Genomic DNA, 26,809 nt, shown 5'->3' with positions numbered 1-26,809 from the left:
TAAAAACTTGGCATCGGTCCTCACAGTAGAAGGCACTAACAAAAAAAGGGGAGAGGCAATAAATGTAATACTTTATTGCTGGGGAAACCAATGAGACTAAAGACCCGTAGATCCTGTGGACCTCACTCTAGGTTTCTAAAATGATTAGCTGTAAAGACTGTAGATGCACTGGTAATAGTCTTCTAAGAATCCTTATGTTCTGATAAAGCGCCATAGGATTGAAAAACTGCCAGTGTAACATCTTTATTTAAAACAAGACATAGGATTGAAAAACTGCCAGTGTAACATCTTTATTTAAAACAAGACATAGGATTGAAAAACTGCCAGTGTAACATCTTTATTTAAAACAAGACATAAGAAAAAGCTTAACATCTGTGATGAGGAAATTGTTAGAGTCTATTATAAAGAACCTGATGAAGGAGTAGCGCTCTGAAAGTTAGTGCTTCCAATTAAGCTTGTTAGACTATAACCTGGTGTTGTGTGATTTTAACTTTGTACATCCCAGTCCAACACTGGCATCTCCAAATCATTATAAAGAATGTAATAGGGCATTTAGAATTGCATAATCTAATCATCACAGAGTCAGCATGGCTTCATGAAAGGCAAATTGTTCCTGAGAAATTTATTAAATTCTTTAAGGGTGTAACAAGCAAGATAGGTAAAAGCGAAGGGGTGGATAAGGAGGGTATTTTCAGGATGGCAGCCTATAACCAGCAGAGTGCCACAGCGATTAGTGCTGAGGTCAGAATTATTTACAATATGTTAATGACATGGATGAGGAAAATCAGTCTACTATAGCCAAGTTTATGAATGTCACACAAATAGTTGGGAAAGTAAATGGTGAGGATAGCACACAGCTGACAGATGGATTTAGATAAGATTGTGAATTGGCAAAAAACTTGACAAACGGAATATAGTGAGGGCAAAATTAAGTTGTGCATTTTGGTAGGAAGAATAGAGAGCTGAATATTATTCATATGACAAAAGGCTGCAGAAAGGTTAGCACAGGGATTTGTTAGTTCTTGTACAATCACAAAAAGCTAACATCCAAGTTCATTAGGTAAAAGGGATTGCAATTAGATTGTTGGTCTTTATTTCAAAGTCGATGGTGTTTAAAAATAGGGAGATGTTGCTAAAATTATACAAGTCATTAGCTAGACTACATTATGAGCAGGTTTGGCCTCCTTACTGAAGGAAAGATATACTGACATTAGAATCAAAGTTGATTGTCGGATGTAAGGATTCTTTATGATGAGGTTGAATAGGATAGACCTATACTCATTGGTGTTTAGAAGAATGAGAAGTGACCTTCTTGAAGCATGTAAGATTCTTAGGGTTTTTTCTCCTCCCTTAGTGGGAGAGCCTAAGTCCAGAGTACATACTATCAGAATGTAGGATCGTCCAGTTAGGATTTGCATTTCCTCAATTCCACTTTCCAGTGTCTTTCCCCATAACCATTAACTCCCTAACTCATTAAAAATCTGTCTGTCTCAGCCTGGAATATACTTAACAACCCAGCCTCGACAGCCCTCTGTGGCAAAGAATTTCCCATTAGAGAATTAATGATTTTGAGGAAAGCACAGGCAAGTGGCATTGAGAGTTATCAGATCAGCTGTGATATCATTGAATGACAGAGCTAACTCTGGGTGCATTTGCCTACTTCAGCTTCTGAGTTTGCAATTCTTAAGGAAGATTTAGATAGCAGCCCCAGCAAGAAATCTGCAGTTCTTGAAACTAAAGGCTGAATGGTGTGCAGCCTTGTCCCCTCTTACACTTAGTGTAGGGCTGCAAACTTATATAGGCTTCTTTGTTCACACCATTAGCTGCCATTTTCTTTACTTTCCCTCCCTTGTTACTTGGGAGTTTGGACAAAGGAATCCCTTTGCAGTGAAGATATTGATTTTCTTTTTGAGTGGAGTGCTGTCGAGTGTCTGATCGCTCCAAGGCTATTTTGCTTCTGAATGCTGATTCTGCTCATTTATATGAATTCCAAGGAGTGTTGGCTTATTTTGTTCATCCGTGTTTCTGCTTTGCCTGTGAATTGTTTACGTTATCAGCTACTTTTCTAAATACAGTCTTTGAAGTTGACTGTCATATTGTGGAGTATTGTGCAAGTTTGTAACCTTTGTGATACATTGCTGATATCATAAAACACAATTGTATTTTAATACATTTGCTTTCCTTGTACTTTGCATTCTTGTAGTGCAAGTAAAATATTTCTTGATTTGAATTTTACTTGTAATACAGGGTTTTCTGCTTCTGAAGTGCTTGGAGCTATGTTTGGCTATAATTTTTCTTTTACATCCACTGTTTTCTCAAATCCCTCCTTCTATGAACATGTGCCTGGTTTGTAATGCACTATAGGAACAAATGAGTAAAATAAGTTTTGGGATTTCTACCGCGTACAGAGAGAAAGGCCAAGTTTGTCTTGGAGATATTATACACTGTGGAAACTACTAATTGTACCTTTCATTTTGGAAAGGCTCTTGACATGAGTAACATAATGCTTAGTAGGAATTTTGGCTTGAGTTTGTTTGGTTTATATCCTTTTACCCTTCTCTGGTTCATAGCTGTAATGATTGTTTCCTGAAGACAGTGCGATTTTTCCAAACTTGGTTTTGTTTTGAAGAATTTCTGTAATGTGATTTTCTCCTCCTGAGGTGAAAAGAGTGCATGAAAAGTTTTGATAGTGCATTATGCAGGCTTTTCATGTCTTTATAATATTAAAATAGGCTTAATTAGTGGTGTGATACTGAGGCATAGACTCAGAGGTTCTCAGTCTGTGATTAATAAATTGGTACAAGTCCTCTGTACCAGATTTAAGGGAGACAGAATGTTATGCTGGATTCTGGTTTTAAAGTTCTACACTGAACTGCTGAATAGATATGGATATTAAGTGAATCTTGACTATGGTTCTTTGGGTTATTCTCTACTTGCTTTATAGGTTGACATGAAAATTAATTACCTGAGCCAAGTGAAAATTGTTGCCCTCACAAGCAAGGGGACTTGGAAAAGGAGAGACATTGATGGAGGGAGAATCAATGTTTTCTAAGTTAATTACCATTGCCCTTGCCAGGGCTAGGCCTCCATTGATGGAAAGTATTATACAGTGCTTACTATGAATGCTAATTACATGAAACCTTAAATCTCAAAAATAAAAAACAGAAATTTGATGCACTCCCCCCAAACCCCCATGTACTCTTTTCCAGTCTTACCTTCAGGGTGGCATGAGTTTTTATTGTAAAAAGACAACTTAGATGTACAATGGCTAACAACATTGGAAAGTTGTTGTTAATGCAAACCTTACACTCTGAAGAAGCTAAATGTAGGCTCTGTAAGAGGAGTTAGACAGGGGAATTGGCTGGAAGATCAATTTAAAATTAGGGATACAGGTCTAAACAGGGTGCAAGAGCAGAGATCTGGGGAGATACATAAGTTGACAGTTGTGGGACAGGTTGAAAATGTAGTTTAAAAGAAATATGAGATTTCTTGTTTTATAAATAGGGACATAGAACCTAAAACATAGGAAGTTATGATAGGCCTAGTGGAAATATGGGTTCAGCCTTCGCTGGAGTAGTATGTACAATTCTAGGTCCCACACTTTAGGAAAGTTTGTGAAGCCTGTAGAAAGGATATGGGTCATGAGAATGCTTGTAAAGTAATGAAGGAATTTTTAGTCACATAGATGGAAAATAAGGTTGTCAGGATATTTGAAGGAGTTATTCAAAAATCATGAGTAGTCTAGTTAGAGTAGGTAGAAAGTTATTTTTGGAAGATGGAGTGAAACCAGAGGACACCAGTAAAAGGAACAAAAATATCTGCTGCATTTTTCTATACAGCAAGAAATTTCAGTCTGGAACGGACTATCTGAGTACATGGCACAATCAGATTCAAATGTGGCTTTCAAGAGGCAATTGGAGAATTATCTAATAATAGAATATTAAAGGCTACAAGGAACGGTAGGGAGTGGGACTAACTGGGAGCTCTTGCTGTTTATCCTGGTGATGTCAGCTGTTAGCATGTTCTTCTCCTGCACAGAAACTTTCCAGTGATTCTAAGTCTGGACATAGTGCATTCAAAAATGGAGTATGTGATCTAGTTGATGATCACTGTGGTCTTTTTGGATGAAATGTTGATATGAGGCTCCACTTGCGTATTCAGATTGCTGTGAAAGGTATTATTGAAGTGTAAGGTAAGTTTGCACATTACTGGCCAACAATGAGTCTTCAGCTGCTATTGCTAAAACAGATTTATTGATCATCTTTTGAGATTTGAAAGATCTTGCTGTTTATCAATTGGGTGCCAAGTAACTCTAAATGATAAAGCAAATCATCTGTTGCTTTGGAACATTTTCACATGCTGTCCGTATAAATAAGAAGTTTAAAAATAATTTTCTAGTGCTGATGGTTTTAGGTTTCATTGCCATTTATCTCCTTTGAATTCACTTCTGGATGAATGCATGATTTGTTCCTTATTGCTGGCTGTGACAGTAATCACCAAGTGTGAGATCCATGATTGTCCCTTGAATGATAATTATTTGTTTTGCAGTTGGGATGAGATGTACCTAATTAGTAATCTTAAACCATACTCTTATCAAAATGATTTTAAAAGTAAATTTGTTCTAATGTTTAAACGATATGCACTTCTAGTGAGAAAACAAATTTGGTAACTGTGGGCGCTTCCTCTTTGACCAGCTTACAACAGAATGAATTTTTTTCAACTCAGTTGGTACTTCATATATTAAAAAAAGTTTGGTTCATTTTTATTTTAATTCTTTTGTGTCTCTTTTGCATGATTACCTGCTTGTTTTCTGAATTGGCAAACTTGTCATGCAAACTCCAATGGACAACATTTTCAAATTGTACCATTGTGAACAGAGACCACATCATGTGAGTTATTTCATTTGAAAGCTTTAGCAGTATTGTGGGACATGGGAAAATCAAGACACTACTGTCTAACTACTGTTAGTATCTTACCTGGAATGAGCAGATTGTCTTCTGAAGAGAGACTGGACAGTGTGTGCTTGTTCTGAGGAAGGGCCACTTGACCCGAAACATTAATTGTGATTTCTCTCCACAGATGCCAAGGTTTTCCACCAATTTCTAATTTTGTTTATGCTTGTTGTCATTGTAGTTTAGATGAGTCAGGGGTGAACAGTCTGATGTGAACATGAGTCCAGGAAACACAATTTTAAAAGAATATTCATTTATCAGGAGAGCATCCTGTGTATACTGCTGTATATTGATCGAGATGGAGATTTGGCAGGTATAAAATGCCATCCCATGATACAGTTGAATACTCAGAGGACACTACATGTTTTGGAGGACACGTAGTGCATAAACAAATTGTATAACATGGTATAATGTGAGGGGACCAAAACTGCGCTCAGTACTCTAGGTGTGGTCTAATAAGGTTCCATACAATTGAAACATGGCATTCCAACTGGAACACTATCAACAAACACATCGATTTGGACCCCATCTACCATCCTCTGAGGAAAAGAACCAGAAATGACATCGCCAAACATCCAAAGAAACCTACACACAAATAGAAAGCAAGACATAACACCAGTGCTTCACCGAGGCTCACTGATGATGTTACCTATTATGGTGATGAAACATCTGAAACCAAACCTTTCAGCTCAGCAAACAAACTCACATCCAGAACCTCTACCTGAGCCACAAATCTTTTAAAAACTCACCAATTGAAACAAAGCTTTAGGATATAGATTAGGCCTTCAGATTTTATAAATCCTCTACTATCTTCAATTTTTTTTTATGAATACTAATTTCTTTCTGTTCCTCATTCTTTCTTGGTCCTTGTATCTCAATTCCTAAGAGATTCCATGTATTTTCCTTTCTGCAGACAGACAGACCTAATAGTTATTTAACTGTTCAGGCATGTCCCATTATAAATTCTCCTATCTCTGCTTGTAATGGGTGCATATTTATCTTTTCAATCTTTCTCTCTTTAAGTTTGTACAGAAGCTTTTGCAGTTCAATTTCATGTTTCTTGTTCGTTTATATTTGTATGCAATCTCCCAGTCTTCAGGCTTGCTATTTACGTAGGTAATTCTGAGCCTCTTCCTTTGATCAGAGGAAATCTGTAACTTTGTTAGCTATGGTTGACTCTCATTTCCTTTTGAGTTTTTGTACGTTGAAGGAATGTATGGTTGTTGTAAACCATGAATAATTTTAAAATTCTAACCATTGACATCTACCATCATAACATTTTAATCTACTTTTCAAATCTACCACAACCAAACTGCTCCTCATATCTTCATAGTTTCCTTTCATTTAGATTTATGATCCTAATTTTGAATTGAATTATGTTTTTTCAAACTTATTATAACCTACCATATTATAGGTACTCTTTTTCCTAAAGGTTCTTTTCCAACAAATTGGCCCTTTGTCAGTCCATAATACCAAAGTAGACTATTACCAAATTAGCTCCTCAATATGTTGCTCTAGAAAATCACCTTGGAGAAAGTGAGGACTGCAGATGCTGGACATCAGAGTCAAGTGTGGTGCTGGAAAAGCACAGCAAGTCAGGCAGCATCCGAGGAGCAGGATAATCGACATTTTGGGCATGAGCTCTTCATCAGGGAAATCACCTTGTATGCTTTCCAGGAGTTTTTTCTTCACTGCCTAAATCTAGTGTGCAAGTAGGTGAAGTTGCCTGTGATTACTGCATTACCCTTATTATGTGCTCATTTATATCAATGATTTGGATGTGAGCATAAGCGGTACAGTTAGTAATTTGCAGTTGACACCAAAATTGGAGTGGACAGCGAAGGTTACCTCCAATTACAATGGGAGCTTGATCAGTGGGCTGAGAAGTGGCAGGTGGAGTTTAATTCAGGTAAATGCGAGGTGCTGCATTTTAGGAAAGCAAATCTTAGCAGGACTTATACACTTAATGGTAAGGTCCTGAACAAAGAGACCTTGGAGTGCAGGTTCATAGCTTCTTGAAAGTGGAGTTGCAGGTAGATAGGATAGTGAAGAAGGCATTTGGTATGCTTTCCTTTATTGGTCAAAGTATTGAGTACAGGAGTTGGGAGGTCATGTTGTGGCTGTACATTGGTTAGGCCACTGTTGGAATTTGCGTGCAATTCTGGTCTCCTTCCTATCGGAAAGGGTTCAGAAAAGATTTACAAGGATGTTGCCAGGGTTGGAGGATTTGAGCTATAGGGAGAGGTTGAATAGGCTCGGGCTGTTTTCCCTGCAGTGTTGGAAGCCGAGGGGTGACCGTATAGAGGTTTATAAGATCATGAGGAGCATGGATAGGATAAATAGACAAAGTCTTTTCTCTGGGCTAGGGAATTCCAGAATTTAGAGGGCATAGGCTTAGGGTGAGAGAGGAAAGATATAAAAGAGACCTGAGGGGCAACTGTTTCACACGGAGAGTGGTACGTTGTATGGAATGAGCTGCCAGAGGTAGTGGTGGAGGCTGGTACAATTGCAACATTTAAAAGGCACATGGATAGGTGTATGATTAGGAAGGGTTTGGAGGGATATTAGTCTGGTGTTGGCAGATGGGAATAGTTTGGGTTGGGATATCCACTCGGCATAGACATGTTTGACTGAACGGTCTTGTTTCCATGCTGTATATCTCTATGACAGTCTGTACCATAGTCCCAGAGGGTGATAGCTTGATCTATCATCAGAAAGAGATGACTGATAGTGAGTTTACGGGCAAGGTTGAGCAGGCAGGACCTTTGTGTGACCTCATCTGGTATGAGATTTGAACCTGTGCCATTAGCATAACAAACCAACTGTGTAGCCAACTGAGCTAACTGGCTAATCTAATCCGTTGGTTGTGGAATTACTTAGCCTTTTGTAAGGTTTAGTGTTCATGCTGTTCGGCAAGCAAGTAGTCCTGGTTTGTAGCTGCACCAGGTTGGCATCCTCCGTTTCAGATATGTCTTTTGCTACCGCTAAAATGTTCTTCTGCACTCTTTTTGAACCGTAGTTGATCTTCTCGCTTGATGTTAATGGTAGAGTGGGTGTTATGTTAGCCATGGGATTACGGATTGAGCTGGAATACAACTGTTGATGGCCTACAGCCCTTCAGATGCTCAGTCTTGAGTTGCTAGGTCTGTTTGGAGTCGATTCATTCAGCATCCTGATAGTGCTGCACTGCATGATGGAAGATATTCTCAGTATGAAGATGGGATTTTGTTGGAATTTGCTTATGCAGTAATTGGCAGATGTAACTGCTGCAGGCAAGTGAGGATGAGGTCAAGAATGTTTTTCCAGTTTTCAATAAGATCAAAGTTGATCCCTTTGTGCTTGGAAATTCTGCATTCTGTCTCTCCTCCCAGGAACCTTTTTGATGTGTTCAGCAGGAAAATCAATCTCCTTCTGTCGTCCCATTCCCCACCAGTTGAAGTAAAACGCTCAGAGACGCAGTATGGTTTTACCTCCTTCCTCCTTATTCCGGGCCCTAGAGGGGGAGAGAGCGATCACCCGTGTGCATAGGGACATGAGTTCTCTGTCTTCTCTGGAATAGCAGTTTCTTAATGACTTGTATATCTATTTTACAGGGAGGGGCATCCAGATATGGCAACATACATATTGATTGGGTGACCGTTACAATCAGCGAGCATCAACAGTAAAGATTAAGCCATCTGCTGTACGCTCTTAACCTTAATTGGCTTTACATAATGAATACTTTTCCCCTTGTTCACTGACCTTACTTACTGAATGTGTCCAATGCTTTTCCACCTTGTTAACCCATTACCCTTGCCTCCAGCACCCCATTGTTAACTGCAAGTTCTTATCTGAATCGTGCTCAGCCGAACCTCTTGTTTCACAAAACTTGACTCTTTCCCTACCTGCTTATACCTGATACACATTCTCACATTTGCCTTGACATTGTTTCCAAGACACGCTTGTTTAGACTTTGAGGATCTTTTACACTTCAATAAAGATACCCTTACTCTTCTACCCAGTGAAAAACAAGCCCAGTCTGTCCAGCCTGTCCTCAAAGCACAGCCTATTTATTCCACGTAATCATCAAGTAAACCTATGTACTGCTGCTCCAATGCATTTACATCCTTTCTTAAATCAGCAAGACCAAAACTGTACTCTTTTAAACAAGAAATAAAGTTCCCTCAACACTGTCCTCATCCAGTACTCCTGGGATGGGGACAGCAGGGGGTTGAACGTGGAGTAAAGCTTCTCTCGTCTTTGAACTAAAGGTAAACTGAAAGTCAAGTCCCTTTGGCACCATCCTTCTCAAATACTGCTAGGACAGGGACAGCAAGGAGTTAAAATGCAGAGTAAATTTCCCTCTATTTCTTTCAGAAAGTCCAAAATAATTCTGAAGCAGCCCCTGCTGGGGCACTGTATCAATATTGGACACAATTGGAAAAAGTCAAAAGGAAACTTGCAGAATAATACAAACTTAGATTAGATTACTTACAGTGTGGAAACAGGCCCTTCGGCCCAACAAGTCCACACCGCCCCGCCGAAGCGCAACCCACCCATACCCCTACATCTACCCCTTACCTAACACTACGGGCAATTTAGTATGGCCAATTCGCCTGACCTGCACAGCTTTGGAGTGTGGGAGGAAACCGGTGCACCCAGAGGAAACCCACGCAGACACTGGGAGAATGTGCAAACTCCACACAGAGAGTCGCCTGAGGCGGGAATTGAATCCGGGTCTCTGGCGCTGTGAGGCAGCAGTGCTAACCACTGTGCCACCGTGCTGCCCAAACTTACTACATTAAAATAATGCCTGGGTCAATGGTGCACTCCAGTCCCTGCCTTGCCCACCAGTCTTGAAATACGGTATTTGAGATATGGTTTCATCAGTGCCATGCATTGTCAAAATATAATATCCTTACTTTCGTGTTCAATTCTTCTCATAATAGAGAGCAACATTCAATTGATCTTAATTGCTGCCTTGCGTACTAACATTTTGAGACTTGTAGAACACCAAGGAGTACCTCTGCACCTTGGCATTCTACAGTTGTCAATAAAATTAATTCTCTACTTTTTTTATTCTTCCAGGCAAAGTGAATTGTTTCATGGTTTCCCATATTATATATGTTCCATCTTGCAAATTTAAGTCCAATCACTCAACTTGCCTATATACCATCTGCAATGTCCTTATGATGGCCTCCTTCACAACATACTTTTCTACCTTGTATCATCTGCAAGTTTAGCCAGCATGTCAGTCCTGCCCACCTAAATCATTCATATCCATTTTTACGAGCTTCACATTTGCCAATCGGAAAAAGACCCATTTATGCATGCTTTGTTTTCTGCCAACTAGATAGCCTTCTATCCGTGCTATTATGTTACCCATGCGTCATAAGCTCTTATTTTGTACAGTAACCTTTTATGTGGCACCATGTGAAATACCTATTACCAGTGGTAAAAGGATCTGTAATTGCAGAGCCAAATTTCAAGTACCTCTAATTATCAAAAGTAGCATTTATTTATGCAGCGTTTCATCATTTGGAGTGATCTGACAGTATGGTGGAACCCCAAATGAATAAGGGAAATTATTACATAGGTAGGGAGACTAATTGGATAGTGTTTTCAAAGAAACCAGTGCAGAGAGGATGGATTAAAAAGCCTCATTCTACACAATATCATCCTATGGTTATAGATTTTTTTAATCAAACTGTTCAGATGTTTGGTACAACACTGGAGTAGGTAGGACTTGAGGATCTGAAACCTGAGTACAGGCTGAGGTAACTAGTTGTTGTCAGGAACAACCACTTAATAGATGTTCTTATAACTTAGGTGGCAATAAAATGGCTTCTCGATGCAAATAACATGACAAGATGGCTTCTAGGCTGCAAATTGATAATTTTGCTGTAGCTGCATCATTGACTAACCACAGTCAATAGAGATTAGCAGACAATGCTCCCTTTACAGCACAGAAATAACTAGACTAGATAAGACATTCCTGGCCATCTTAACTGACCTTCAGATGCAGGTGCAATGGCTCAGTTAGTGAGATAAGGGTAGCTTGAGTGTTGGAAAACAAATACTGGATTAGTGGTGCTGGAAGAGCACAGCAGTTCAGGCAGCATCCAATGAGCAGTGAAATCGATGTTTCGGGCAAAAGCCCTTCATCAGGAGGAGGGCTTTTTCCCAAAATGTCGATTTCGCTGCTCGTTGGATGCTGCCTGAACTGCTCTGCTCTTCCAGCACCACTAATCCAGTATTTGCTTTCCAGCATCTGCAGTCATTGTTTTTACCTCTGTTGGAAAACAAAGTTGGTTTCTAGGAAATTTAATTGGATCAAGTAACTGTCAAATAAAGCAGTATCGTGTATTGATTGGTAGTTGTCTGAATGTACTGTGCTATCATGGCCTGTACTTTTCTTTAAGAAAAGTATAAAAATGTCTTTGTTTTAAGCCATGTTCGCAGTTCCTCTGAGGAATGCGGAAGTGTAAACCTCTGTTTCCAGACGTGCTGAACCCGACTGTATGAAGAAATAAAGAATTAAATCATAAAGAACTAGATTGTGAGTGCTATTGACCAATCACTGAACAGAGAAAGAGTGGGAGACCCCGGTCCAGATCTTCACTTGAATCTTGAGTTTTCTCATGAGCTCTACTCTGTTTGTATAATATTGAAGATTGTGCTCCAATTCAGTCCTGTTAAATGCTTGCTAGTCACTGCTGACCAGAACCAGTCAAAAGCGTGTCACTGTGTCATTCTAAAAATATTTGACTTTACTGATGAGCTTTGGCTGAGGATTGCAAAATTCTGTATTGTTTGATTTATTAAGGTATTTGGTCTCCAGGTGACTTTGAAGTTTGACAAGTTAAAGGTAAAATAATTAATCATGATCCATGGCTTCTCCCTCCATTACAGAGAAATAATTGATTATAAAAAGAGGCACCATTCACCTACATAGGTTGATACAAGGATGCAGGCCTCGGTAAGCAATTAAGAAATAAATCTGATCTCACCAATCATAATTAATAAATAATTTTTATTTCCAAGGCAGACTGATAATTGGATGCTACTTTGTTTTCTGAATCTTGCTGTGATTCAAATACACCATTTAAAAATAATGCCATTCTGCAACCCAGGTTTATTTTCATTGGTCTGTGATGGCACTAAACATATAGAAAATAGGAGTAGGCTATTTGGCCCTTCAAGATTAGAATGGTGCTGGAAAAGCACAGCAGGTCAGACAGTATCTGAGGAACAGGAAGATTGACATTTCGGGCAAAAGCCCTTCATCAGGAATAAATTCCTTGGATGCTACCTGACCTGTGCTTTTCCAGCACCTCTCTGATCTAGACTCTAATTTCCAGTATCTGCAGTCCTCCCTTTTGCCTGTTTGGCCCTTCAAGCCTGCTCTGCCATTCAATACAATAATGACTGATCTTCTAATTCTCTTGTGTTCCTGTTTTTGTCCCATGACCCTTTGATCCCTTTTAGCTGTTAAGAACAATAGTCTATCTCCTCCTTGAAGACATTGAATGTTTTGGCTTCAATCGCTTTCTGTGGCAGAGAATTCCACAGGCTCACTGCTGTCTAGGTGAAGGAATTTCCCTTCATCTCAGTCCTAAATGGTCCACATCCTTAAACCGAATGCAAGAATTGCAGATGCTGGAAATGAGAAACAAAAACAGAAATTGCTTGAAAAACTCAGCAGGTCTAGCAGTATCTGTGGGGAGAAATCAGAGTTGACGATTTGCGTCCAATGACCTTCTTCAAACTCGGATGTTACCAGACCTGCTGAGTTTTTCCAACATTCTTTGTATTTGCTGGATATATCCTTATTTAGGTAATTCAGTTATTGTCTGAAGTGATTTTTAAAGATGCTTAGTTACTTGTTCGTTTGTCATCAATCTGCTTGATGCTAGCTAATATTGTAGAGCTATAATTTGTTTTTCTTCCTCATATGAAGTGTTTTAATTTGTGTTTTTGTAGCTAATCTCATTCCAGAGTATGCCACAAGACTGAAATCAGAATGGAACAGTTCTAATTTAGTAATCATTGTTCTTTGATATTCTGATTTGCAGTACAGTTTCACTGCACTATTTTGTTTTGAAAAAGTAAATCTGATTAAATTAAGCATCAATTGGACCTAGCAGATTTCCTTTGGGGCAACACTGGCTGCTGGGACTTGCTTCTGTGGTAATGGCTTTCAGAAAACCTTCCATTAACAAATCACATAATGGAAAATTGACGCAATGTTGTTTGGCACTCTTATAGAACTAGATGCATTATTGCGCGGAGCTCATGGAATTCCATTTGGAGTAAAAAGTTATGATTCATTCTTTTATCCTCTCTCAGATCATGAAAAGTATCTTTTGAATTCTGACTTATGTGGTGCCTGTAGGTGTTTAATCCATTGGTCCATAAAGCTGTGACCTTTTGAAGCAGAAACATTTGGTACTGCTGCCACAAATATTGGTCAAAATCCAAACTGGAGGGCAGTTAGTTGAGTTGGCTAGATGACTGGTTTATGATGCAGTGTGATGCCAACTGCGTGGCTTCAATTTCTGTACCGGCTGAAACTATCATGAAGGCTTCTACTTCTCAACTTCTCCCCTTGCCTGAAGCCTGAAACGTCGATTCTCCTGTTCCTTGGATGCTGCCTGACTTGCTATGTTTTTTCCAGCAACACATTTTCAACCCGCAGGTTAAACTACCATCCATTGTGTCTCTGTAATGAGAGAGCAGCTCTGATAAGACTATTGTGACTTTACCTTTTACACAATGATTACCTATTGGGTAAGGTTGGTGCTGTAATGCAATGCATTATAGTACATTTGACAGTTCAATTGATCTGTCTTTTCATGCCCCTTGATTTAATTAATATTTTTTGTTTGCTTCAGTGGGCTTTCCTGGTAAATCATTGAGCAAATTTGTTACTCTTAATGTTTTTCAAAAATTCACCTAACTTCAGTATTTGCTGTTCCTAATGTTTAACATTTGCATGAACCTTTCTCTTCAATGAGAAACTTTCATACACATTTCAATTAACCTATCTTGAAATTTCCAATTGAAATCACTTGTATTCCATACTGTTCGTTCATTCAAAGATAATAAAATAGTTTGTACTTGGGGGTGACTGAAATTCTGTGTGGCATTCTGAATAGTTTGAGATCAATAGATTATTTGCTAAAAAGGAAATTCTTATGCTTTATCCTAGTGGACTTTCCACCCTCCAAATTAGTCTAAACTCTTCCCCTACACCACCAATTAATCTCCCCACCAAAACACTGGTCCCAGTCCTATAGCAAGTGTCCATTTTATACAAGCCCCCCAGTAGTGCTAAGTTCCCCAGGATTGTTTCCCTTGTTGTCTTTATAATCTCTTCAGTCTCTTAAAGTGTCTTGCCCTAATAACACCTGCTCCATAGTGGTATGAGGAATAATTTGGAGATTCCTACTTTTGAAGTTCTTCTTTTAAGTTCTTTCCAAGCTCACGAAGAAGGACAAGGACAGCAGATGTAAAGATTGGCACAATGGCTCAGCAGTTAGCACTACAACCTCACAGCGTCTGGGACCTGGGTTTGGTTCCAGCTTTGGGTGACTATCTGTCGATGTGGAACATACACCATATAACAGTCCAGCACAGGCCCTTCAGCCCTCTGTGTTGTGCTAACCTTTTACCCTACTCTAAGGTCAAACTAATCTACATACCCTTCATTTTACTATCATCCAGAGTCGCTTAAATGTCCCTAATGTATCTGTGTCTACTACCACTGCTGGCAATACACTCTGCGCACCCACCACTCCTCTGTGTAAAGAACCTACCTCTGACATCTCCCCGGAATCTTCCTCCAATCTCCTTAAAATAATGCCCCCTTGTGATAGCCATCTCTACCTTGGAAAGAGTGTCTGGCCATCTACTCGGTGTATGCCTTTCATCATCTTGTACACCTCTATAAAGTCACCTCTCATCCTCCTTCGCTCTAATGAGAAAAACCTTAGCTCCCTCAACCTATTTTCATAATACATGCCCTCCCGTCCAGGCAGCATTCTGGGAAATCTCCTCTGCACCCTCTCTAAAGCTTCAACATCTTTCGTTTAATGAGGTGAGTAGAACCAAACACAATGTTCCAAGTGTGGTCTAACCAGGGCTTTATGGAGCTGCAGCATAACCTCTCCGCTCTTAAACTCAATTCTCCTGCTAATGAAAGCCAACACACCATACGCCTTCTTAACAACCCTATCAACTAGGGTGTCAACTTTGAGGGAGCTATGGACACGGCCCCCAAGATCCCTCTATTCCTCCATGCCATGTAGTTTGCGATTCTCCCTGTGTCTGCATGGATTTCCTCCCACATTCCAAAAATATGCAGCTTAGGTGGATTGGCCATGCTAAATTGAACATATTTTCCAGGATCTCACAGGCTGAATGGATTAGTTACAGAAAACACAGGGTTATGGGGGATAGGGCTGGGATGCTCTTCAGAAAGTCGGTGTAGATTTGATGGGCCGAATGGCCTCTTTCTCTGATTCTCTGCAAGGTTCCCCTCTAAACTGTAAATCATCCTGAGTTAGAGCTATGTTGCCATTCTTTCACCATTGTTCAGTCAAAATCCAGCAACTCCCTTACTGACGACACTCTGGACGTACACGTAACCAAGACATTCCAGTCATTCTAGAACAAGACAAAGAAGGAACATGAATAGGCTATTCGACACTTACAGCCTGCTTCATAGAAACAGTGTGAAAGCAGGCCATTTGGCCTATCAAGTCCACACGATTCTCTGAAGACCTTCCCACCCAGATCCCCTTCCGTTACCTTATTCTTGTAACCCTGTATTTGTTATGACTTTGCCATTCATTGTGATCATGACTGATTCAACAACTGACTCTTCATGTGCCTCTAGGACAAGAACGTGAGTGAAGAAATTCTTCCTCATTTCCATTCTTAATGGATTGCCTCCTATTCTGAAACTCTGTCCCCAGCTTCAGACTGGGGGAGAATTCTTTTTCCATCTATCCTATCGATTGATGTAAGAACGTTGCATATTTGATGAAATCTCCACTCATTCTTCTAAACTCCAAAAAATATAAGCTCCAAAACAGAAATTGCTGGTGAAACCCGAGGTCTGGCAATATCTGTGGAAAGAAAGCAGAGTTAAGTTTTCAAGTCTACTGACTCCTCTTAGGCTCAGTGAGCTTGATCTTTCTTCCATTTGAGCTTAGTGAACCTTTGTTGCATTGCCTGTCTGACCAATTATATCCTTGGGTAATGCATCATATAAGGCAAAATGCATTCACCTCGTGCTTATCAGGATTAAATTCCATTTTCCTCAATGCTATGCCTAATTTAGCAGCTGATCAATATTAGACTGCAGCCTGAGACCATCCTCCTCACTTTCAACACCAGTTTTCATGTTACCTGCATAATTACTAATTGTATCTTCTAATTCATATTCAAATTACTATTGTACATAACAAACAACAAAGGTTCAAGGTTCCAGCCTCCAACCCTGTGATACACCACTAGTCACAGGCTTCCAGAAACTCAACTGGACTGACCACAGTGGCTACAAGAGCAGTTAAGAGGCTAGGAATTCTGTGGTGAGTAACTCACCATCTGACTCCCCAAAGCCTGCCCATCATCTATGGGGCACAAGTCAGGTGTGTGATGGAAAAACACTTCAGAAGCTTGACACTATTCAAGGCAAAGCAGCTCGCATGATTGGCACCACATCCACTGATACCTACTCCTTGTATTGCTGGCACTCTAGCAGCAATGTATACTATCTACAAGATGCAGTGCAGAATTCCTGGGAAGGCGATAGGTAGATGCAGGTAATAGGAGGGGGGATGATGGTGATAGGTCGGAGCAGAAAGGTGGGAAGGAAGGTGGACAGTTCAAGAGGGCGGTGCCGAGTTGGAAGGTTGGATCTGGGTTGACGTGGGGTGAGGGGAGATGACGAAATTGGTGAAATCAATGTTGCTGCCATGTGGTTGGAGGGTCTCCAGGTGGGGGTGTTTTTTTTTCAGGTGTCGGATGGCTAGGATTTGGCGGTGGAGAAGGTCCAGGACTTGCATGTCCTTGGCAGAGTGGGAGGGGGAGTTTGAAGTGGTCAGCCACAGGGTGGTTGGTTTGTTTGATGCAAATATCCGAGATGTTCTCTGAAATTAATTTTCTGAATTAATCGTCTTGCCGTTGCTTCCCCATTGCTTGGCAGCTCACCACCACCACCTTGAAAGCAACTGAGGATGGACAATAAATATTGATCTAGGCAGTGATGCCACATCCCTTGAACAAAATAAAGAAAAAATACTGCTTAATTCTGACTGAAGGATCATAGAATCATACGTTTTGTTGATTCTGTACTACCAAAAAATATATACTACCTACACTAGTCCCACTTTCCTGCACAATGCCAATAGCCTTGACTGTTATAATACTTAAAGTGCTCATTCAAGTATTTTTAAAGATTGTGAGGTTTCCTGCCTCAACTATTCTCTCAGGTGCTGCGTTACAGACTATCCATCACCCTCTGGGTGAAAAGGTGTTTCCTCAAATTCCCTCCATAACCACCTGCTTTTCGCTTCAAAATTATTCCCCCTTGTTACTGACTCTTCAGCTGCTTTCTATCCACCTTATCTCTGACCCTTGTAATTGTATAAACCTCCATCAGCCCATCAAACGTTTCTGCCCCAAGGGAAGCAATCCAAGCCAATCTGCTCTCTCTTCATAGCTGAAATGCTCCATTCCATACAACAGCATGGTGAATATCCTTTGCAGCCCTCCAATGCAATCGCATCCTTCCTATAGTGTGGTGCCCTGATCTGAAACTTAAGGACCTCTAGCTTCTTCCATAATTTGTTACTAGCGTCAGTATGGACCACGATTTCTCTCTCTTCCCAGATATTTTCTAATCAGTCTGTGCAGAGATGCTTTTACACACCTTTGGAACAAAAAGAACATCTCCAGGGTGGAAACAATCCTGGTGTCCAACGTGCATGATGTGGAGATGCCAGTGTTGGACTGGGGTGGACAAGATCAGAAGTCTCACAACACCAGGTTGTAGTCCAGCAGGTTTATTTGAACTCTGAGACTTTAGGACCGCTGCTCCTTCATCAGGTAAAGTGAAGAAAGTGGACTATAACCTGGTGTTGTGGGGTTTTTTAAAACAGAATTTATAGGCAGAGAGATTAAAAGATCATACAAGTGGTGTGAGTGGGGTTTTGACAGGCTGAATAACAAGTCACTGCAGGTGATCAAAAGAATCAGATGGTGTGAGTAAAGTGTCAACAGCTGAATAGCAAGTGAAGGGATGACCTATAAATCTAATTAAACGAGACACCGATAATTATAAAAAATTAAAAATATGGTGCTGTTGGAAACAAACCAGATGATTGGAATAACATGATAGGTATAAGAGTCGTATGCTGAGCATCTAACCCAAAGTAATCCAAAACTCTGTGAACTAATTAAAATGGAGAGATCAAAACAATTTAAGGTAATGATGTCAGAACAGGACATTAAGGAAGATTTTTATAAATACAGAACAGTATGGTGGGGTTACATGATCTTAACTAGATGCTCGTTGTCATCGGTGGCATGTTGAAAGCTGCAAAGAATATGGTGTCGTTTCTCCGCTTTGAGGAAGTCCTGAACAATGAAGGGTGCTTTGTCAGTCATGCTTGTGTCTGCATTCTGAGGAGATCATTGTGGTTTTTTGCTGTAGCACGTCGGAACTGGCGATCAACGAGTTGAGCATCATATTCCATTCTTATGAGGGAGTCTTCTTAGGTATCCATCGCATTCCTCATCTAAGCAGATCCTTTGTATATACACAACTTGTCTGTAGGTGATGGCCTTTTTAACATGTTTAAGGTGGACGCTAAAGAAGTGCAGCATCATGAGGTTCACCGTTGTGGTGAAGGACATTCAGCCTCCGATCTTCAGGTAACTATCCTGCAAGACAGCCTTCAAGATACACAACAACACAGGATTGCTGAGCTGAAACTGATAGCCAAGTTCCATACCCATGAAGATGACCTCAACCGTGATTTCAGATTCATGTCGGGCTAAGTGTACCCCCACTGTACTGTTGTGTACCTGTAAAATCTTTCTTACTGTCATGTTTTGACACCATCACCGTGATAACTTATGATCTCTGTACCTTAAATAGTTTGTACAATTTTGGATTACCTATTATTTTGGTTAGACCTTCAGCATGCGACGCTTATGTTATTCCATATATTATTCCAGTCATTTGGTTTGTCTCCAGCACCAACTTATTTTTAATTTTTTATAATTATCTCTGTGCCTCATTTAATCGGATTATAGGTCATCCCTTCACTTGCTGTGTAACTGTTGACACTTTACTCATACCATCTGGCACTTTTGATAACCAGCAGACACTCTACTCACACCACTTGTATGATCTTTTGATCTCCTCCTATAAGTTCTGTGACTTGTGCTATTCTTCACTTCACCTGATGAAGACGCACTCTGAAAGCTTATGATTTCAAATAAACCTGGACTGTAATCTGGTATTATGTGACTTCTGACCTTGACCAACATGGCAGGTAGGGATACTAACCACGTTCTTAATGTGGAGCTTCTCTCTCCCTCCCTATTCTCCTGAGCAGAATATTCTGCCATGTTCTTTCCCCTGGCATCAGAAAGGCCAGATACCATACAAGTTTGATTAAATGCCTTGAAGCACCTAATGAAGGACTCAATTTGAAGTATACAGTCAAAACTGACACTTATTCATTCAGCTTGCAGGATATTGTTTGGTTTGGAGAAGTTACTGAAACAGTGTTGATGTCAGCATCCATTGCTGGATGACTTCTATTTTGGTATCAATTTTAAGCGCCAGTTTGAACTGCCGCTTTGTGATTGATACTAAGCCATGCAGAGCAGGTTGTCTGCGTGCAGCCAATGTACTGTGGGAGCTTTTTTTCATTCAATCTTGAGATGTGGTCTTGTTGGCCAGTCTAACATTTAATATCCATTTCTAATAACTCAGGAGAAGGCAATATGCAAATACTCTGTGCTGTTAGGATGGGAGTTTCTATTGAACTAGTCAAGAACTGACAAGTTGACAATTGGAGAGAAGTCAACGTTAACATTTAGCATTGAGTGACCCTCTCAAGAAAGGATCAAGGCAAAAGATGGAAAATTATAGGCCAATCAGCTTAACCTCGGTTGTTGGTAAAATTCTAGAATCCATCATTAAGGATGAGGTTTCTAAATTCTTGGAAGAGCAGAGTCTGATTAGAACAAGTCAACATGGATTTAGTAAAGGGAGGTCATGCCTGACAAACCTGTTGGAATTTTTTGAAGAGGTAACAAGTAGGTTAGACCAGGGGAACCCAGTGGATGTGGTCTATCTGGACTTTCAAAAGGCCTTTGATAAGGTGCCACACGGGAGACTGCTGAGCAAGGTGAGGGCCCATGGTGTTCGAGGTGAGCTGCTGGGATGGATTGAGGATTGGCTATCTAACAGAAGGCAGAGAGTTGGGATAAAAGGTTCTTTTTCAGAATGGCAGCCGGTGACGAGCGGTGTCCCGCAGGGTTCGGTGCTGGGGCCACAGCTGTTCGCATTATATATTAATGATTTGGATGAGGGAACCGGGGGCATTCTAGCGAAGTTTGCCGATGATACAAAGTTAGGTAGACAGGCAGGTAGTACTGAGGAAGTGGGGAGGCTACAGAAGGATCTAGACAGGTTGGGAGAGTGGTCCAGGAAATGGCTGATGGAATTTAACGTGAGCAAGTGCGAGGTCTTGCACTTTGGCAAAAAGAATATAGGAATGGACTACTTTCTAAATGGTGAGAAACTTAATAAAGCCAAAGCACAAAGGGATCTGGGAGTGCTAGTCGAGGATTCTCTAAAGGTAAACATGCAGGTTGAGTCTGTGATTAAGAAAGCGAATGCAATGTTGTCTCTTATCTCAAGAGGGTTGGAATATAAAAGCAGAGATGTACTACTAAGACTTTATAAAGCTCTGGTTAGGCCCCATTTGGAGTACTGTGTCCAGTTTTGGTCCCCACACCTCAGGAAGGACATACTGGCACTGGAACGTGTCCAGCGGAGATTCACACGGATGATCCCTGGAATGACAGGTCTAGCATATGAGGAACGGCTGAGGATACTGGGATTGTATTCGTTGGAGTTTAGAAGATTAAGGGGAGATCTAATAGAGACGTACAAAATAATACATGGCTTTGAAAAGGTGGATGCTAGAAAATTGTTTCTGTTAGGCGAGGAGACTAGGACCCGTGGACACAGCCTTAGAATTAGAGGGGGTCATTTCAGAACGGAAATGCGGAGACATTTCTTCAGCCAGAGAGTGGTGGGCCTGTGGAATTCATTGCCACGGAGTGCAGTGGAAGCCGGGACGCTAAATGTCTTCAAGGCCGAGATTGATAGGTTCTTGTTGTCTAGAGGAATTAAGGGCTACGGGGAGAATGCTGGCAAGTGGAGCTGAAATGCGCATCAGCCATGATTGAATGGCGGAGTGGACTCGATGGGCCGAATGGCCTTACTTCCACTCCTATGTCTTATGGTCTTATGGTCTTATGAACTGATGATCTGAGCTTTTCCAGCAATTTCTATTCTTGTTATTGATTTACAGCATCCGTAGTTCTTTTGTTTTTTATTTACTAGCCCTCAGTAGAGCTGTGGAACAGGGATAATTAATGACTGTTCTTTCTGGTCATTTTATTTCTGTTTGGAGTACTTGTGTGTTCATGTCTGACATGAGCAGCATTAATTTTAAATGTTGCACCTCTACATTGCTGACATGTCTTAAGACATAAGCTGGTGACAGATCATTTGAAAAATAATCCCTTGCTCAAGAACCTGACAGTTGGCAGTTAGCAATGAAATCAAAGTTAAGTAATAGTTGCCATTTTCTGAAGAGAAACAATGTTTGTTTATTTAAAGAAAAACTGTTTTCTCTTGCAGTCCTCTTTCATTAAGTTGGACATTAACCTGGTGCAGGAATAATGTACCACTTGGGGATGCTTTGCAGCTGGGAAGTCTGAATAATGTCTCCATTGGAATCTACCAAATTTGATGGCAAGACTTAATTAGCTTTGACTGCTACATATCAATGTTTTGGCAACAGGCTATAGTTGACAGAAATGGAGAGGGGAGATAAGTGGGGAGATGGTGGAAAAAATACGAGAGGATTTGGAGGTGCAGGTGTTGGACTGGGGTGTTCACAACCACCTGATGAAGGGGCAGCACACCGAAAGCTAGTGCTTCCAAATAAACCTGGTGTTGTGTGATTTTTAACTGAGATTTGAGTGGGGGGGGGGGGGTTTAGAGATTGATCAGCAAGGGAGGTGGATGAGTTCAACTCCCTTCAGTAGTCAAGTTTCCTGAGGCATGGGACATTGATCTGGTCAGGTATAAATTGAAATCGGTGTTTTGTATGAGAAATGAAGCTTCAGCGTATTCAAGCACACCCCACCCCTCCTGTCCCCTCCAGGGCAAGAATGAATTGTTTGTACCCCAACTCACCTCTGTTAAAACTGTAAATTGGCAGATTGGGATTATGAATCAGACTCCTCACGTTTTAACATCGCACAGTATAAAAGGTAACTGTTTTGTCACATTCTTGTACCGTCCTTGCTGTCTTGTTATGTTTTTGTGTTACTTCTGTGTCACTACTAATCAATAATATATTCAAACCAAAAAGAAGGTTCAAGTTGCGATTGATATTTGCTGTTAGTCCTTTATTTCTTTGACTTATTTTCTGATGCATGTTAAGGATGTGTATGCCATCTGGGAATTAGGATTTTTTTTCTCATTTAATAATTCCATGTCAGTCATTTGGAAGCACCCAACTCAAATGGTTTGTGGTTGTTTGTCAGCAAAGTCCCATAAGTGTTTTGCATGTAGAACTTGCAGTTTTGAAAATAGCAGAGTAATTTAGGGTGTAGATTTGCTCGCTGAGCTGTAGGTTTGATATCCAGATGTTTCATTACCTGGCTAGGTAACATCAGTGGCGACCTCCAAGTGAAGCGAAGCTGTTGTCTCCTGCTTTCTATTTATATCTTTCTCCTGGATGGGGTTCCTGGGGTTTGTGGTGATGTCATTTCCTGTTCATTTTCTGACGGGTTGATAGATGGCATCTAGATCTATGCGTTTGTTTATGGCCAGGCCTTAAGGAATTCTCTGGCATGTCTTTGCTAATCCTGTCCCAGGATAGATGTGTTGTCCCAGTCGAAATGGTGGGTTTTTTTTCATCCGTATGTAGGGATGAGCTGAGCTACAAATCTTGCAAAGCAAAGTAATATAAAAAATATTGACTAATACTCTGAAAGATATGAAGCCAGCTGTCTTAGAACCAGTGTTTCAAAGGCTGGTATGCTTTTAGAAATCTACTTTTGTTTGAGCTTTTTGTTTCAATATGATTCTTGCTGAGCTAGGTGAATATTACACTAAATGCCATTTAATCAGTCAAAGGGAAAACGTGATTTCTTGGTTATGTTTTCTTCATTTTTGTAAAGTTTAAGTGTACTTTTCTCCACTTTGGTGTGACATGTACATGTATCTGTGTTGCTGAGAATTTAACAAATTCTCCCCAATGTGCATATGTCATTGTATATCCCCACTTCCCTTTCCTGCTGTCTTTCCCCACCTCGCCACTGTTCCCGCCTCCAATTTGCTATATATAAGAATGATTGATTGAAAATAAACAGCTGACATCTATCATTGCTGTTTCAAATAGTGTCCAGTGCAATAATCAAAATACAGAGTCAGATGTTACAACACCAGGTTCCAGTCCAACAGTTTATTTGAAATCAGAAGTTTTTGGAGCGCTGCTCCTTAATTTATAATCTATTCTGTGCCAGGGCCCTTCCCTCCACTTCACCTGAAGATGGAGCATTGCTCCGAAAGCTTGTGATTTCAAATAAACCTGTTGGAGTATAACCTGGTGTTGTGTGACTTATTAGTTCATCCAGCCCAGTCCAACACTGGCTGTGTTTAAATCAACCTACCTGTGTGCAGATTTGTACATTTTTAAGAAAAGTGCTGATTCTCAGGATCATTGACAAAATCGTTGACAGAGGATGGCCCTCGGTTGACTTTGCCCTAGCTGCTCGTCACATGTCCTTTCTAATAAGTTTTTAAAAACACAAAATTTTAAGTATTCGCTCCTGTGTTAAAGCTGTTATAAATTCTGTTTCCAGCATTGTTGCATGTACACTTGCCTTGGCACTCCACATTAAGAAAACACCTAAAAGCTCCCCACAAACAATGAGAAGATTTTCCCAGATCTCTTGTAAAGTCCCTTAACTTCCAGCATTCTTTGAACTCATCTACCAAAGACTTCAATTTCCCAGACTAGTTCTGTTTATAATAATTGCTTTTGGCAATACCACTATTGTTTGTGTTTTTTTAGCAAAGAACAGTGATCTGCTTTAAAGTTCCTGTGGTATTTGGATAAGTTTTATTTCCCCCAGTTCTATAGGTCTTTGAAGTAAAGTAAGATTTTTCTTTTTTTTTTCTTTGATGTTTGACTCTTTTTGAACCAGAGGCTGTAAGACCTCCCTCATCGAGTGTTTGCAGAAATGCGAAGTCATTTTGAATTGAGTCATGAAGAGGTTTCCTTTTCCACTGTGTTGTAATGTAACTTTTGCATTGTGGTAAACGTTGCTTAATTTTTGAGTTGCCATATGCATTAAATTTTGATGTTATGCATTATTATATGACCTTTTTAGATTTTTTTTGTGAGGGAGAAATTGAATTACTTACGAATTCCCTGAAAATGGCCAAGTATAAAGTGAAACAACTCTTGTTATACTAATGTTAATGCCACCAGTTGCTGTTGTGGGGTTTGAACCTGTGTCCACAGAACATTAGGATAGTCAGATTGGTATAGGAAGCATGAGGGAAAATCCATGAAGTGCATTCAGGACAGTTTCCTAGAAAATGGTGTCACGTATCCAGTTGGGGGTCAGGCTAAAATGGAGCTGTTGATGTGCAGTGAAGCAAGTTTAATAAAATATATCATAGTAAAAGATCCCCTGGAAAACAGTGACCACAGCGTGACCTCATGAAAGGGAAATCATGCCTGATAAATTCATTGCAATTCTTTGAGGAGGTAATATGCAGGATACATTAGAGGGGAAGTGGTGGATGTAACATATTTGGATTTTCCCAAGGTATCTAAATTAAGCTGCTTAATTAAATAAGAGCCTATGGTGTTGGAGATAGTATGTTAACATGGCGTGAGGATTGGCTAAACTAATGGAAGACAGTTGGGCTAAGGTTGACATTTTCAGGGTGATAAACTGTAAATAGTGGTGTGCTGCAAGACTCAGTGCTGGGATCATAATAAATATGAATGAAGCGTTTGTCCCATTGTGTTATCCTAGTCATGGATCGGTTTTCTTCAAGATCAGGAGCCTTTAAATGGGCTCTGATGAACTTTGCTTTATATTTACTAAACTTTGTGGTGATTTAACACACTTCTTATTATTTTTATTGTAAAAATACATATGGCAATAAATTCTAAATTTTGAATGACCTGAATGAGGAAAGTGAATATGCAATAACTAAGTTGTGAATAACAAAAATAGTTGGGAAGGCAAATGGTGATAACACAGTCTGCAGAGGGATATGTGAAGGTTAAATGAGTGGTGAAAAGCTTGATATAATATAGTGTGGGGAAATGTGAGGTTGTGCACTTTGGCAGGAAGAGTAGAGGAGCTGAATATTATTTAAGTGGAAAAAGACTGCAGAAAGCTACAGAGCAGAAGGATTTGGGAATCCTCATCTATGAATCACCATAAATTCACAGCTAAGTTCAGTTAGTAACAGGAAAGGCAAATGTACTGTTAGCCTTTATTCAAAGGGAATGACTATAAAAGTAGGGAGATTTTGCTAAAACTGCGCAAGGCACTAGACACACCATAAACTGGTTTACTGCAATTGGTTTTGGTCCCTTTCTAGAGAAAGATACATTGGCATTGGAGGCAGTCCAGAAACACTTCACAAGGCATTATGATGTATGAAGGTTCTGTCTTAAGAGAAGTTGAGTAGGTTGGGCTAGGTACTTGTTGGAATTTAGATTAAAAGGTGACCTTCATGAAACTTAGGATTCTTGAAAGGTAGATGCAGAAAAGTTGATCATTTTCTTGTGCTGGATTCTTAGAATAAGGTAAAAACAATGACTGGATTAGTGGTGCTGGAAGAGCACAGCAGTTCAGGCAGCATCCAACGAGCAGCGAAATCGACGTTTCGGGCAAAAGCCCTTCATCAGGAAACGTCGATTTCGCTGCTCGTTGGATGCTGCCTGAACCGCTGTGCTCTTCCAGCACCACTAATCCAGTATTTGCTTTCCAGCATCTGCAGTCATTGTTTTTACCACCTTAAAAACACTGACTGCAGATGCTGGAAACCAGATTCTGGATTAGTGGTGCTGGAAGAGCACAGCAGTTCAGGCAGCATCCAAGTAGCTTCGAAATCGACATTTCAGGCAAAAGGGCTTTTGCCCGAAACGTTGATTTCGAAGCTACTTGGATGCTGCCTGAACTGCTGTGCTTTTCCAGCACCACTAATCCAAAATCTTAGAATAAGGGTCACATGTCTGAGGCAGAAATGAGGAGGAATTTCTTCTGAGGGTACAGAATCTGAAATTCTGCACTGCAGTGGGCTGTGAATGCTGAGACAGACAGATTTTTAATCAATGGGGAAATAGAATGTTATTGGGAAAAGGCAGGAAAGTGGAGTTGAGCATTATCCGATCAGCCACGATCTCATCGAATGGCAGAGCAACTCGATGGGCTGAATGACTTATTTCCATTACTACATCTTATTTCTTTGGTCAGGTTTATTGTTTCTGTCAAAGATTTTAAACATTCTTCTT

At 40.2% G+C, this 26,809-nt stretch overlaps 1 protein-coding gene across 1 annotated transcript in view; it reads left to right on the top strand.

Annotated features, from left to right (window-relative positions):
- rasa2 (RAS p21 protein activator 2) overlaps positions 1 to 26,809 on the top strand; it is a 198,319-nt gene that overhangs the window by 17,068 nt on the left and 154,442 nt on the right. The window lies entirely within an intron of this gene.

This window comes from Chiloscyllium punctatum, chromosome 6, assembly GCF_047496795.1.
Source record: "Chiloscyllium punctatum isolate Juve2018m chromosome 6, sChiPun1.3, whole genome shotgun sequence".
Classification (NCBI taxonomy): Eukaryota; Metazoa; Chordata; class Chondrichthyes; order Orectolobiformes; family Hemiscylliidae; genus Chiloscyllium; species Chiloscyllium punctatum.
The sequence above is the reverse complement of the archived record's forward strand: the minus strand, read 5'-3'. Positions and strand labels throughout refer to the sequence as shown.